Here is a 12,742-nt window from a genome sequence, read left to right on the forward strand (position 1 = left end):
CCTTTTCTGTGTGTGCAATGAGAACACATGAAATCTACTCTCAACAAATTTCCAGTATTCAATACAATATTATTAACCATAATCATTTTGCTATACATTAATTCTCTGGTTTATTTATCCTATGTAACTGTAATTTTGTAGCCTTTGATGAACATCTCATTTTCCCCACCTCCCAACCCTGGTAACTATGTTCTAATTTCTGCTGTTTTGTATTTAACTTTTAGAATACACATGTAAGTGTTATAATGCAGTTTTTTTTTTTTCTTTCTGCATCTGACATTTCACTTAGCATAACAACTTTCAGATTCATTCATGGTTTTCCAAATGACATGCTGCCATATGAGAGCAGATATATCTAATTTCCATTCCTTTGGCTATATATCCAGAATATTAAATGCTGGATTATATCTTAGTTCTATATTTAGGGTTTTTTTTTTTGTTTTTTCCTTTGAGAAATCTCCCTACTGTTTTCCATCAAGGCTGTACACAAATTTACTTTCACACCAACAATTCACTTCTTGCCTGGAGAATCCCATGGAAAGAGGAGCCTGGTGGGCTATAGTCCATGGGGTCTCAAAGAGTTGAACATGACTGAGTGATTAACTCTTTTCACTTCTTAACAGATATGAGATAATATCTCATTGTTGTCTTGATTTGCATTTTCCTGATGATTAGTGATGTTAAGTACTTTGCTAAATTTAATTTTTATTTTATATTGGATTATAACTGGTATACAATGTTGTATTAGTTTCAAGTGTACAACAAAGTAATTCAGTCATACATATACATATATACATTATTCTTTAGATTTTTTCCCCATATAGTTTATTACAGAATTTTGAGTACAATTTCCTGTGCTTTATCATTTTCTTTGAAAAAGTATATATTCAAGTCTTTTTCTTGTTTTTGTAACAGCTTGATTTTTGGCTGTTGAGTTGTATGAGTTCCATATATATTGAAATACTAACCCCTTATCAGATATATGTTTTGCAGATATTTTCTCCTAATCCCTAGGCTACCTTTTCATTTTGTGATTATGTTTTCTCTGTTTACAGATTGTTTGTAATTTGATGTAATTCCACTCATTTATTTTTGTTTTTGTTACCTGAGCTTTTGCTTGCTTGCTAAGTCGCTTCAGTCATGTCGGACTCTGTGTGACCCCATAGACAACAGCCCACCAGGCTCCCCGTCCCTGGGATTCTCCAGGCAAGAGTACTGGAGTGGGTTGCCATTTCCTTCTCCAATGCATGAAAGTGAAAAGTGAGAGTGAAGTCGCTCAGTCGTGTCCAACTCTAAGCGACCCCATGGACTGCAGCCTACCAGGCTCCGCTGCCCATGGGATTTTCCAGGCAAGAGTACTGGAGTGGGGTGCCATTGCCTTCTCTGAGCTTTTGTTACCATATCGAGAAAAAAAAAAAAAAGAAAGTTTCTAAGGCCAATGTCAGGGAGTTTTTCTGTATGTTGTCATCTAAAAGTTTTACTGTGTATTTTATGTTTTATTTAGTTATATTTTAGTGGGTTTTTATGTCTGGTATTAAATAAGGGTCCAGTTAAATTCTTTTGCATTCCAAACACAATTTATCGAAGACTACTCTCAGAGACATCACTTTGCCAACAAAGGTCCATATAGTCAAAGCTCTGGTTTTTCCAGTAGTCATGTATGGATATGAGAGCTGGACCATAAAGAATGCTGAGCACTGAAGAATTAATGCTTTTGAATAATTGTGGTGGACAATACTCCTGAGAGTTCCTGGGACAGCAAGGAGATCAAACCAGTCAATCCTAAATGAAATCAACCCTGAATATTTATTGGAAGGACTGATGCTGAAGCTGAAGCTCCAATACTTTGGCCACCTGATGTGAAGTGCCAACTCAATGGAAAAGACCCTGAAGCTGTGAAAGACTGAGGGCAAGAGGAAAAGGGGGTGACAGAGGATGAGACGGTTGGATGGCATCATTGACTCTCAGAATTTGACCAACTCTGGGAGACAGTGAAGGACAGGGAAGCCTGGCATGCTGGCATTGCCAGGAAAAGTATAAATAACCTCAGACATGCAAATGATACCATCCATATGGCAGAAAGCGAAGAAGAACTAAAGAGCCTCTTGATAAAAGTGAAAGAGGAGAGTGAAAAAGCTGGCTTAAAATTCAACGTTCAATAAAGGAAGATCATGGCATCTGGTCCCATCACGTCATGGCAAATAGATGGGGAAACAATGGAAACAATGAGAGACTTTATTTTTTTGTACTCCAAAAGCACTGCAGCCATGAAATTAAAAGACACTTGCTCCTTGGAAGAAAAGCTATGACCAATGTAGACACCATATTAATAAGCAAAGACATTACTTTATCAACAATTGTTCATATAGTCAAAGCTATGGTTTTTCCAGTAGTCATGTATGGATGTGAGATTTGGATGGTAAAGAAAGTTCAGTGCTGAGGAATTGATGTTTTTGAACTGTGGTGTTGGAGAAGATTCTTGATAGTACCTTGGGCTGCAGGGAGATTCAACCAGTCCATCCTAAAGGAAATCAGTTAAGAATATTCATTGGAAGGACAGATACTGAAGCTGAAGCTCCAATACTTTGGCCACCTGGTGTGAAGAACTGACTCATTGGAAAAGACCCTGATGCTGGGAAAGACTGAAATCAGGAGGAGAAGGGGCTGACAGAGGATGAGATGATTGGATGGCATCACTGACTTGATGGACATGTGTTTGAGCAAGCCTCTGGAGTTGGTGATGGACAGGGAAGCCTGGTGTGCTGCAGTCCATGGGGTCACAAAGAGTCAGACATGACTGAGGAACTGAACTGAACCGAGCTGAGGTTCCATACATATTTTTGTATGGCTTCAGTATCAATGTGATGCTGGTCTCATAAAATAAAATTGGAAGTATTCTCTCTACTTATATTTTTAGAAAACTTTGAGAAGGATTGGTATTCTTCTTTTAAGTTTGTTAGAATTCAACCATGAAACAATCTGGTCCTGGACATTTCTTTTGGGGATGTTTTTTATTACCTCAATCTCCTCATTTGTTTTATATTACATCTTGATTCAGTATTGGTAAGTTAGGTTTCTAGGAAATTATTTCTTCTAGGTTATCCAATTTGCTCACATATAATTTTTCATGATAATTCTGTATGACCCCTTATAATTTTGAGGCATGCATTGTAATTAATTCCTTTTCATTTATTTTATTTATATGTGTCTTTCCTATTTTTGCCTACTTAGTCTAAATAAGAGTTTATTGATTATATTTTTTGTTAAACCCTTTTAGTTTTTATTTTTCTGTCATTTCTCATTCTGCATTTCATCTATTTCCACCCTCATCTTCAGTTTTTTTCTTCATTCACTAAATTTGTTTTTAGTTTGATATTTTTACATTTTTGATGTGAAATTTAGGTTGTTTATTTCAAATCTTTCTTCTTAGTTAATGTAAGACAGATTTGCTATGTATAATATTCTTGGTTGGCACTCTTTTTTATTTCAACACTTGGAATATATCATCTCTCTCCCTTTTGGTGTGCAAGGTTTTTGCAGAAAAAAATTACTCATAGTATTATAGGTGTTCTTTTGTATCTAATAAGTTGTTCTATTCTTGCTGATTCATAAATTACCTCTGTTTAACATTTGACTTTGTGTCAATCATTTGGAGTCCATCTTTTTTTTCATTTTGGGGATCTAGATATCTATTTCCTTCCCCAGATTTGGTAATTTTAGCCATTCTTTCTTTGAATAAGCTTTCTACTTCTTTCTTGCCATCTTCTCATGGGTTTTTCATAATGCATATGCTTGTCCATTTGATGCTATCCTATAAGTTCATTAAGCTATCTTCACTCTTTTTCAATACTTTTTCTTTTTGTTTCTCTAATTAGTTGATTTACACAGATCTGTCTTCAAGTCCAACGATACTTTTTTTTTTTTTTTTTAATTTCATCTGATCTCTAGTTGAAACTCTCTAATGAAATTTTCAGTTTGGTTGTCATTTCCTTTAGCTCTAAGATATCCACTTGGTACTTTTTAGAGGTCTTTAACTTTTAGTTCAAAGGTCTTTAACTCTTTAGTTTGTGCATATCTCTTCTGACCTCAGTGAGCATCTTTCAGGTTATTATTTTGAGCTATCTGTCAGATATATCATTTAATTTCATTCTGTTAGGAGTTTCTGGAGTTTTATCTTGTTTTTTTTTTTTTCAGAATATATTTACCTGTTTAGTCATTTTCCCCAATTCATGTTGGTGTCTGCACACTGACACAGCCACCTTTTCCAGTCTTCACAGACTGGCTTTATGTAAGAGATGAATATCACCATTAAGCCTGGCCAGAAATTGTCAGGGTCCAAAATCTTAGTGTTTATCCAAACTATTGTCTTTTTTGTTAGTGGCCTCCAAGAGATTAAGATATATCAAGTCCAGTCAACACCCCAAATGTGGGGGAAATGCCCACATAGTACTTCAGGCTCCTGAAGAACTACTAATTTCTTGCCCTTTTTGATGCAGCCTAATTGGAAGTCTGATCTTCAGGCAACACATGGGAAAGTCATGAGATTATACATAAGGTCTAGCCCCTTTCAGGTTGAACTGGAAGATAGGTGGTTTTGCTTGCTTACTATTCTGGGCTAAGCCAGAGGGAATGGCCACTGGGAGTGGTTGTGCATCATTTAAAATGTCCTGTTCATTCTCTGTGATCCCAGGGGACACATAAATGCTGATTCCTATCAGTTCCAGAAACAGGTAACTTAAGAGCCAGTTATTTGAGTGGCACCCATGAAAGTTGGGGAGCTAGATATGTGGACAAGTTCCTTTTGGGGGAGAAGTTGGAGACTTGGTTTTATTTCTGGAATGAGCCTGGGGAGAGAAGGTGAAGGAAGTGCTCCCTGTCTACTTAGGCTCTCAGAGGACTATTAATTATCTGTTATCTTGGTACTAGATGAAGCTAATTAGAAGCCTGGCATTTGGGTATCAGTTGGCAAAGTATGAATTTGAACCCCTTCCAGGAAGAAACTAGGAGCTGTCATAAGGTGTACTCATGCATCCATTTGTGTTTTCTGTGGTCTCAGGGACTCAAAAATGCTGAGCCCACAACTCAGTGTTCTGTGATGACCTAGAGAGATGGGGTGGGGTGGGTGGAAGGAAGGCTCAAGAGGGAGAGGATAGATGTACACATATAGTGGATTCACATTGTCATACAGCAGAAACTAACACAACATTGTAAAGCAATTATATTCCAATAATTTCAATTTTGTTAAAAAAATTAAAAGTTAAATAAAGAGTGTTGAGCCCCACTGGTTCTCCTTGACAAATACTGTCAGGAAAAATAATTCTGCAATAATAGTAGGAGACTTAAAAACATCACATTAAATAATGGTCAGAAAAAAAAGACAGAAGATTAATAAGGACATAGAGGACTTGGACAACATCATAAATTAATTAAACCTAACACACTTATATAGAAATCTCAACACTCAACAACAGATTGCTCCAGCCACTTTATACAACATATTACTGGAAATCCTAGACAGAGCAACTAGGCAAGGAAAATAAATAAAAGATCAGAAAGGAAGAAATAAACATTTCTTTGTTCCCCAGTCACATGATTTTGTATATAGAAAACACAAAAGAATCTACAGAAAGACTGTTAGAGCTAGTAAACTAATTTAGCAAAGTTGTAAGATACAAAATAAAGCAAAAAGTATACATTTCTGTCAATAAATATGAATAAAAAAGGAAATTAATAAAGCAATTCCATTTACAATTGCATTAAAAACAAAACTAAAATACTTATGAAAATTTTAACCAAGGAAGCTATAGACTAGTATATCAAAAACTGCAAACTATTCTGGAAATAATAGTAAATAAATAAATGGAAAGACATCTCACTTCAATGCACTGAAAGGCTTAATACTGCTTGCATGTCAATAGTTAATATGATATATTAATAATCCATATTAAGATTTAATGTGATCCCGATTAATACCTCAACAGGTTTTGCAGAAATAGAAAAGTGTATCCTAGAATCCTTATGTAGTCTCAGATCAGATCAGATCAGTCGCTTAGTCGTGTCCGACTCTTTGCGACCCCATGAGTCGAAGCACGCCAGCCTCCCTGTCCATCACCAACTCCCGGAGTTCACTGAGACTCATGTCCATCGAGTCAGTGATGCCATCCAGCCATCTCGTCCTCTGTCGTCCCCTTCTCCTCCTGCCCCCAATCCCTCCCAGCATCAGAGTCTTTTCCAATGAGTCAACTCTTTGCATGAGGTGGCCAAAGTTCTGGAGTTTCAGCTTTAGCATCATTCCTTCCAAAGAAATCCCAGGGCTGATCTCCTTCAGAATGGACTGGTTGGATCTCCTTGCAGTCCAAGGGACTCTCAAGAGTCTTCTCCAACACCACAGTTCAAAAGCATCAATTCTTCGGCGCTCAGCCTTCTTCACAGTCCAACTCTCACATCCATACATGACCACAGGAAAAACCATAGCCTTGACTAGACGGACATTTGTTGGCAAAGTAATATCTCTGCTTTTGAATATGCTATCTAGGTTGGTCATAACTTTCCTTCCAAGGAGTAAGTGTCTTTTAATTTCATGCAGTCACTATCTGCAGTGATTTTGGAGCCCCAGAAAATAAAGTCTGACACTGTTTCCACTGTTTCCCCATCTATTTCCCATGAAGTGATGGGGCCAGATGCCATGGTCTTCATTTTCTGAATGTTGAGCTTTAAGCCAACTTTTTCACTCTCCTCTTTCACTTTCATCAAGAGGCTTTTTAGTTCCTCTTCACTTTCTGCCATAAGGGTGGTGTCATCTGCATATCTGAGGTTATTGATATTTCTCCCGGCAATCTTGATTCCAGCTTGTGTTTCTTCCAGTCCAGCATTTCTCATGATGTACTCTGCATATAAGTTAAATAAACAGGATGACAATATACAGCCTTGACGTACTCCTTTTCCTACTTGGAACCAGTCTGTTGTTCCATGTCCAGCCCTAACTGTTGCTTCCTGACCTGCATATAGGTTTCTCAAGAGGCAGATCAGGTGGTCTGGTATTCCCATCTCTTTCAGAATTTTCCAGTTTATTGTGATCCACACAGTTGGCATAGTCAATAAAGCAGAAATAGATGTTTTTCTGCAACTCTCTTGCTTTTTCCATGATCCAGCGAATGTTGGCAATTTGATCTCTAGTTCCTCTGTCTTTTCTAAAACCAGCTTGAACGTCAGGAAGTTCATGCTTCACATATTTCTGAAGCCTGGCTTGGAGATTTTTGAGCATTACTTTACTAGTGTGTGAGATGAGTGCAATTGTGCAGTAGTTTGAGCATTCTTTGGCATTGCCTTTCTTTGGGACTGAAATGAAAACTGACCTTTTCCAGTCCTGTGGCCACTGCTAGTGGATAAGCTAGTGGATATGACCAAATTCCAGTAGAACTATTCAAGATCCGAAAGGATGATGCTATTAAGGTGTTGCATTCATTATGCCAGCAAATCTGGAAGACCCAGAAGTGGCCACAGGACTGAAAATGATCAATCTTCTTCCCTATTCCCAAGAAGGGTAGTACTAACTAATGTGCTAACCATTGGACTGTTGCACTCATCTCCTATGCTACTAAGGTTATACTTAAAATCCCACATGCTAGGCTTCAGCATTATGTAAACCAAGAACTTCCAGATGTCCAAGCTGGGTTTAGAAAAGGAAGAGGAACAAGAGATCAAATTCCAACATTCGCTTGATCAAAGAGTTCAGTTCATTTCAATCACTCAGTCGTGTCTGATTCTTTGTGACCCCATGGACTGCAGCATACCAGGCTTTTCTGTCCATCACCAACTCCTGGAGTTTTCTCAAATTCATGCCCATTGAGTCAGTGATACCATCCAGCCATCTCTTCCTCTGTCATTCCCTTCTCCTCCTACCTTCAATTTTCCCTAGCATCAGTGCTTTTTCCAGTGAGTCAGTTTTTCACATCAGGTGGCCAAAATATTCAGCTTTAGCATCAGTCCTTCCAATGAATATTCAGGAATTATTTCTTTTAAGATTGACTGGTTTGATCTTCTTGCACTCCAAGGAACTCTCAAGAGAGTTCCCCACAACACAGTTCAAAAGCATCAATTCTTTGGTGCTTAGCTTTCGTTATAGTCCAACTCTCACATCCATATGTGACTACTGGGAAAACCATAGCTTTGACTAGCTGTACCTTTGTTGGCAAAGTAATGCCTGTGCTTTTTAATATGCTGTCTAGGTTGGTCATAACTTTTCTCCCAAGGAGCAAGCATGTTTTAATTTCATGGCTGCACTCACCATCTGCAGTGATTTTGGAGCCCAAGAAAATAAAGTCTGTCACTTTCCATTGTTTCCTCATCTGTTTGCCATGAAATGATGGGACCAGATGCCATGATCTTAGTTTTTTGAATGTTGATTTATAAGTAAACTCTTTCACTCTCCTCTTTCACTTTCATCAAGAGGATCTTTAGTTCTTCTTCCATTTCTACCATAAGGGTGGTGTCACCTGTGTATCTGAGGTTATTGATATTTATCCCAACAATTTTGATTCCAGCATGTGCTTCATCCAGCCTGGCATTTTGCATATAAGTTAAATAAGCAGAGTAACATATACATCCTTGATGTACTCTTTTCTGAATTTGAAACCATTCCATTGTTCCATGTCTGGTTCTAAGTTCTTGACCTGCATACAGATTACTCAGGAGGCAGGTAAGGTGGTCTGATATTCCCATCTGTTGAAGAATTTTCCACAGCTTGTTTTGACCCACACAGTCAAAGGCTTTGATACAGTCAATAAAGCAGAAGTAGATGTTTTTCTGGAATTCTCTTATGATCCAACAAATGTTGCCAAGTTGATCTCTGGTTCCTCTGTCTAAATCTAGCTTGAACATCTGCAAGTTCTTGGTTCATGTACTATTGAAGCCTGGCTTGGAGAATTTTGAACATTACTTTGCTAGTGTGTGAGATGAGTGCAATTGTGAGGTAGTTTGAATGTTCTTTGGCATTGCCTTTCTTTGGGATTGGAATGAGAAAGCTAGGCAATTCCAGAAACACACGTACCTTTATTTCATCGACCATGCCAAAGTCTTTGTGTGGATCATAATAAACTGGAAAGTTCTTAAAGAGATGGAATACCAGACCATCTTACCTGTCCCCTGAGAAACCTGTATGTGGATCAAGAAGCAAAAGTTAGAACTCTGTATGGAACAATTAACTAGTTCAAGATTGAAAAAGGAGGAGAACAGGGCTGTCTGCTGTCACCCTGTTTGTTTACTGTATTCACTGAGCACATCATGAGTAATGCTAGGCTGGATGAGTTACAAGCTGGAATCAAGATAGACAGGAGAAACTTCAACAACCTCAGATATGTGGATGATACCACTCTAATGTCAGAAAGTGAAGAGCAACTAAAGAGTTTCTTAATGGGGGTGAAGAAGGAGAGTGAAAGCTGTTAAAAACTAAATATTAAAAAAACTGAGATCATGGCTGCTGCTAAGTCACTCCAGTCATGTCCAATTTTGTGCAACCCCATAGATGGCAGCCCACCAGGCTCCACCGTCCCTGGGATTCTCCAGGCAAGAACACTGGAGTGGGTTGCCATTTCCTTCTCCAATGCGTGAAAGTGAAAAGTGAAAGTGAAGTCACTCAGTCGTGTCTGACTCTCAGTGATCCCATGGACTGCAGCCTACCAGGCTCCTCCATCCATGGAATTTTCCAAGCATGGGTACTGGAGTGGGGCATCCGGCCACAATTACTTCATGGCAAAAAGAGGGGGAAAAGTTGGAAGTAGTTACAGATTTCCTTTTCTTGGGCAATAAAATCACTCTGGATGGTGATTGCAGTCATGAAATCAGAAGACTATTGCTCCTTGGCAGAAAAGCTGTGACAAACCTAGACAGTGTGTTGAAAAGCAGAGACATTACTCTGCTGACAAAGATCCATATAGTCAAGGCTATGGTCTTCCCAGTGGTCACGTACAGTTGTGAGAGCTGGACCATAAAGAAGGCAGAGAGCTGAAGAATTGATGCCTTTGAACTATGATGCTGGAAAAGACTCCTGCAGGTCCCTTGGACAGCAAGGAGAGCAAACCAGTCAATCCTAAGGAAAACCAATCCTGAATACTCATTGGAAGGTCTGATGCTGTAGCTGAAGCTCCAGTATTTTGGTCACCTGATGCAGAGCTGACTCACTGGAAAAGTCCCTGATGCTGGAAAAGATTGAGGGCAGATGGAGAAGAGGGCATCAGAAGATGAGATGGCTGGATGTCATAACTGATGCAATGGACATGAACTTGGGCAAACTCCCAGAGATGACGAGGAACAGGGAGGCCTGGCATGCTGCAGTCCAAGATGGCAAAGAGTAGGACAAGACTGAGTGACTGAATAACAACACCTGTTGTGATGTTCAACTAGATTCCTCATGAAAGGAATTAGTAAAAATGTTGAATGAGTTCAGGATAAGGGCCAACATCTGCAGCACACACTTTATAGCACTATACCTAGATTGACCCAGTTGACTCTCTACTTGGTTATGAGGCTACAGTCATTCACAGGTCTCCCAAATATACTGTTATCTCCTTCCTTATTTCTCAGTAATATCTATAGGGTTATCAGTAGATACTTTATCTAACATTGGGCCAAAATCAAGACACTTGCTGGTAGAAGATTATATTGAACTTTCAATCTGGTAATCCTAGTAGTAAGAAATAAATCAGTTAAATCTAGCATGACATGCATAGGAAGTCCATACTGGCTCTTTATATTGATCACTTACATTTTTAACCTTGCAAAACAGTCACGTATTTACATCTCAAAATTAGTTTGAATTAGAGCAGTGACCTGCTAGTCAGGAGCCGAGGTTCTAATTTTGCAATCTCTATCTAATTGTGTGACCTTGAACAAATAATTTCATTTCTGGATCCTCAAGTTGTGGAATGCATTGGGTAGAGTGCATAATTTCTAAGTCTTATTCTTTTTTAAATGGATTATAATCACTTTACAATTTTCTGTTAGTTGCTGATGTAGAACAAAGTGAATCAATTATATATATATATATATATATATATATATATATATATATATATATACACACACACACACACACACACACATTTATCCCCTCCCTCTTGAACCTTCCTTCCACTTCTCCCTGCCACCTCTCTAAGTCATCATAGAGCATCAAGCTGAGCTCCCTGCACTACATAGTACCTTCCCATTAGCTATCTATTTTTTTAAATAAAATTTTTAATTAAAAGATATTTGCTTTACAGAATTTTGTTGTTTTTTCTCAAACCTCAACATGAATCAGTCATAGGTATACATATGTCCCCTCACTCTTAAACTTTCCTCCCATTTTTCTCCCCATCCCACCACTCTAGGTTGGCACAGAGACTCTGTTTGATTTCCCTGAGACATTCAGCAGATTCCCATTAGCTATCTATTTTATATATGGTAATGTAAGCATCTGTGTTACTCTCTCCATACATCTCACCTTCTCCTTCCTTTTCCCTGTGTCCATAAATCTGTACTCTATGTCTGTTTGTCCATTGCTGCCCTGCAAATAAATTCTTCAGTACCATCTTTCTAGGTTCCATATATGTGCATTAGTATTCAATATTTATCTTTCTCTTTCTTAATCACCGCTCTAGGTTCATCCACCTCATTAGAAATAACTAAAATGTGTTCCTTTTTATGGCTGAGTAATATTCCATTGTGTATATGTATCATAACTTATTTTGGTTTTGTATTTTAATTAATTAATTAATTTTAATTGGAGTCTAATTACTTTACAATATTGTTGTGGTTTTAGCCATACATTGACATGAGTCAGCCATGGGTGTACATGTGTCCTACCATTCTGAACTCCCCTCCTACCTCCCTCCACACCCCATCCCTCTGGGTTGTCCCAGAGAACCAGCTTTTGGTGCCCTGCTTCATGCATTGAACTTTCACTGGTCATTTGTTTTACATAGGGTAGCATATAGGTTTCAATGCTATTCTCTCACATCGTCCCACCCTCACCTTCTCCCACATAGTCCAAATGTCTGTTCTTTACATCTGTGTCTCTTTTGCTGTCTTGCATATAGGGTCATCATTGAAATCTTTCTAAATTATATACATATATATATATATATATATATATATAATCTTAATATACTGTATTGGTGGTCTCTTTCTGGTTTAGTTCACTCTGTATAATAGGCTCCAGTTTCTTCCACCTGATTAGAACTAATTCAAATGTTTTATTTTTGTAGCTGAGTAATATTCCATTTTGTATATGTACCACCACTTCCTTCCTTACCCATTCATCTGCTGATGGACATCTAGGTTGCTTCAATGTCCTAGCTATTGTAAACAGTGCAATGAACACTGGGAGATATGCGTCTCTTTCAATTCTGGTTTATTGCTGGGTCGTATGGCAGTTCTATTTCCAATTTCTTAAGGAATGTCCACACTGTGCTCCATAGTAGCTATACTACTTTGCATCCCCACCAACAGTTTAAGACGGTTCCTTTTCCTCCACACTCTCTCCAGCATTTACTCTTTGATGGAAACCATTCTGAACTGGCATGAGATGATACCTCATTGTGGTTTTGATTTGTATTTCTCTGATAATGAGTGACGTTGAGCATCTTTTCATGTGTTTGTTAGCCATCTGTATGTCTTTGGAGAAATGTCTGTTTAGCTCTTTGGCCTATTTTTTTAATTGGGTTGTTTATATTTCTGGTATTGAGCTTCATGAGATGCTTGTATA

Source organism: Bos javanicus, chromosome X (genome assembly GCF_032452875.1).
Source record: "Bos javanicus breed banteng chromosome X, ARS-OSU_banteng_1.0, whole genome shotgun sequence".
Classification (NCBI taxonomy): domain Eukaryota; kingdom Metazoa; phylum Chordata; class Mammalia; order Artiodactyla; family Bovidae; genus Bos; species Bos javanicus.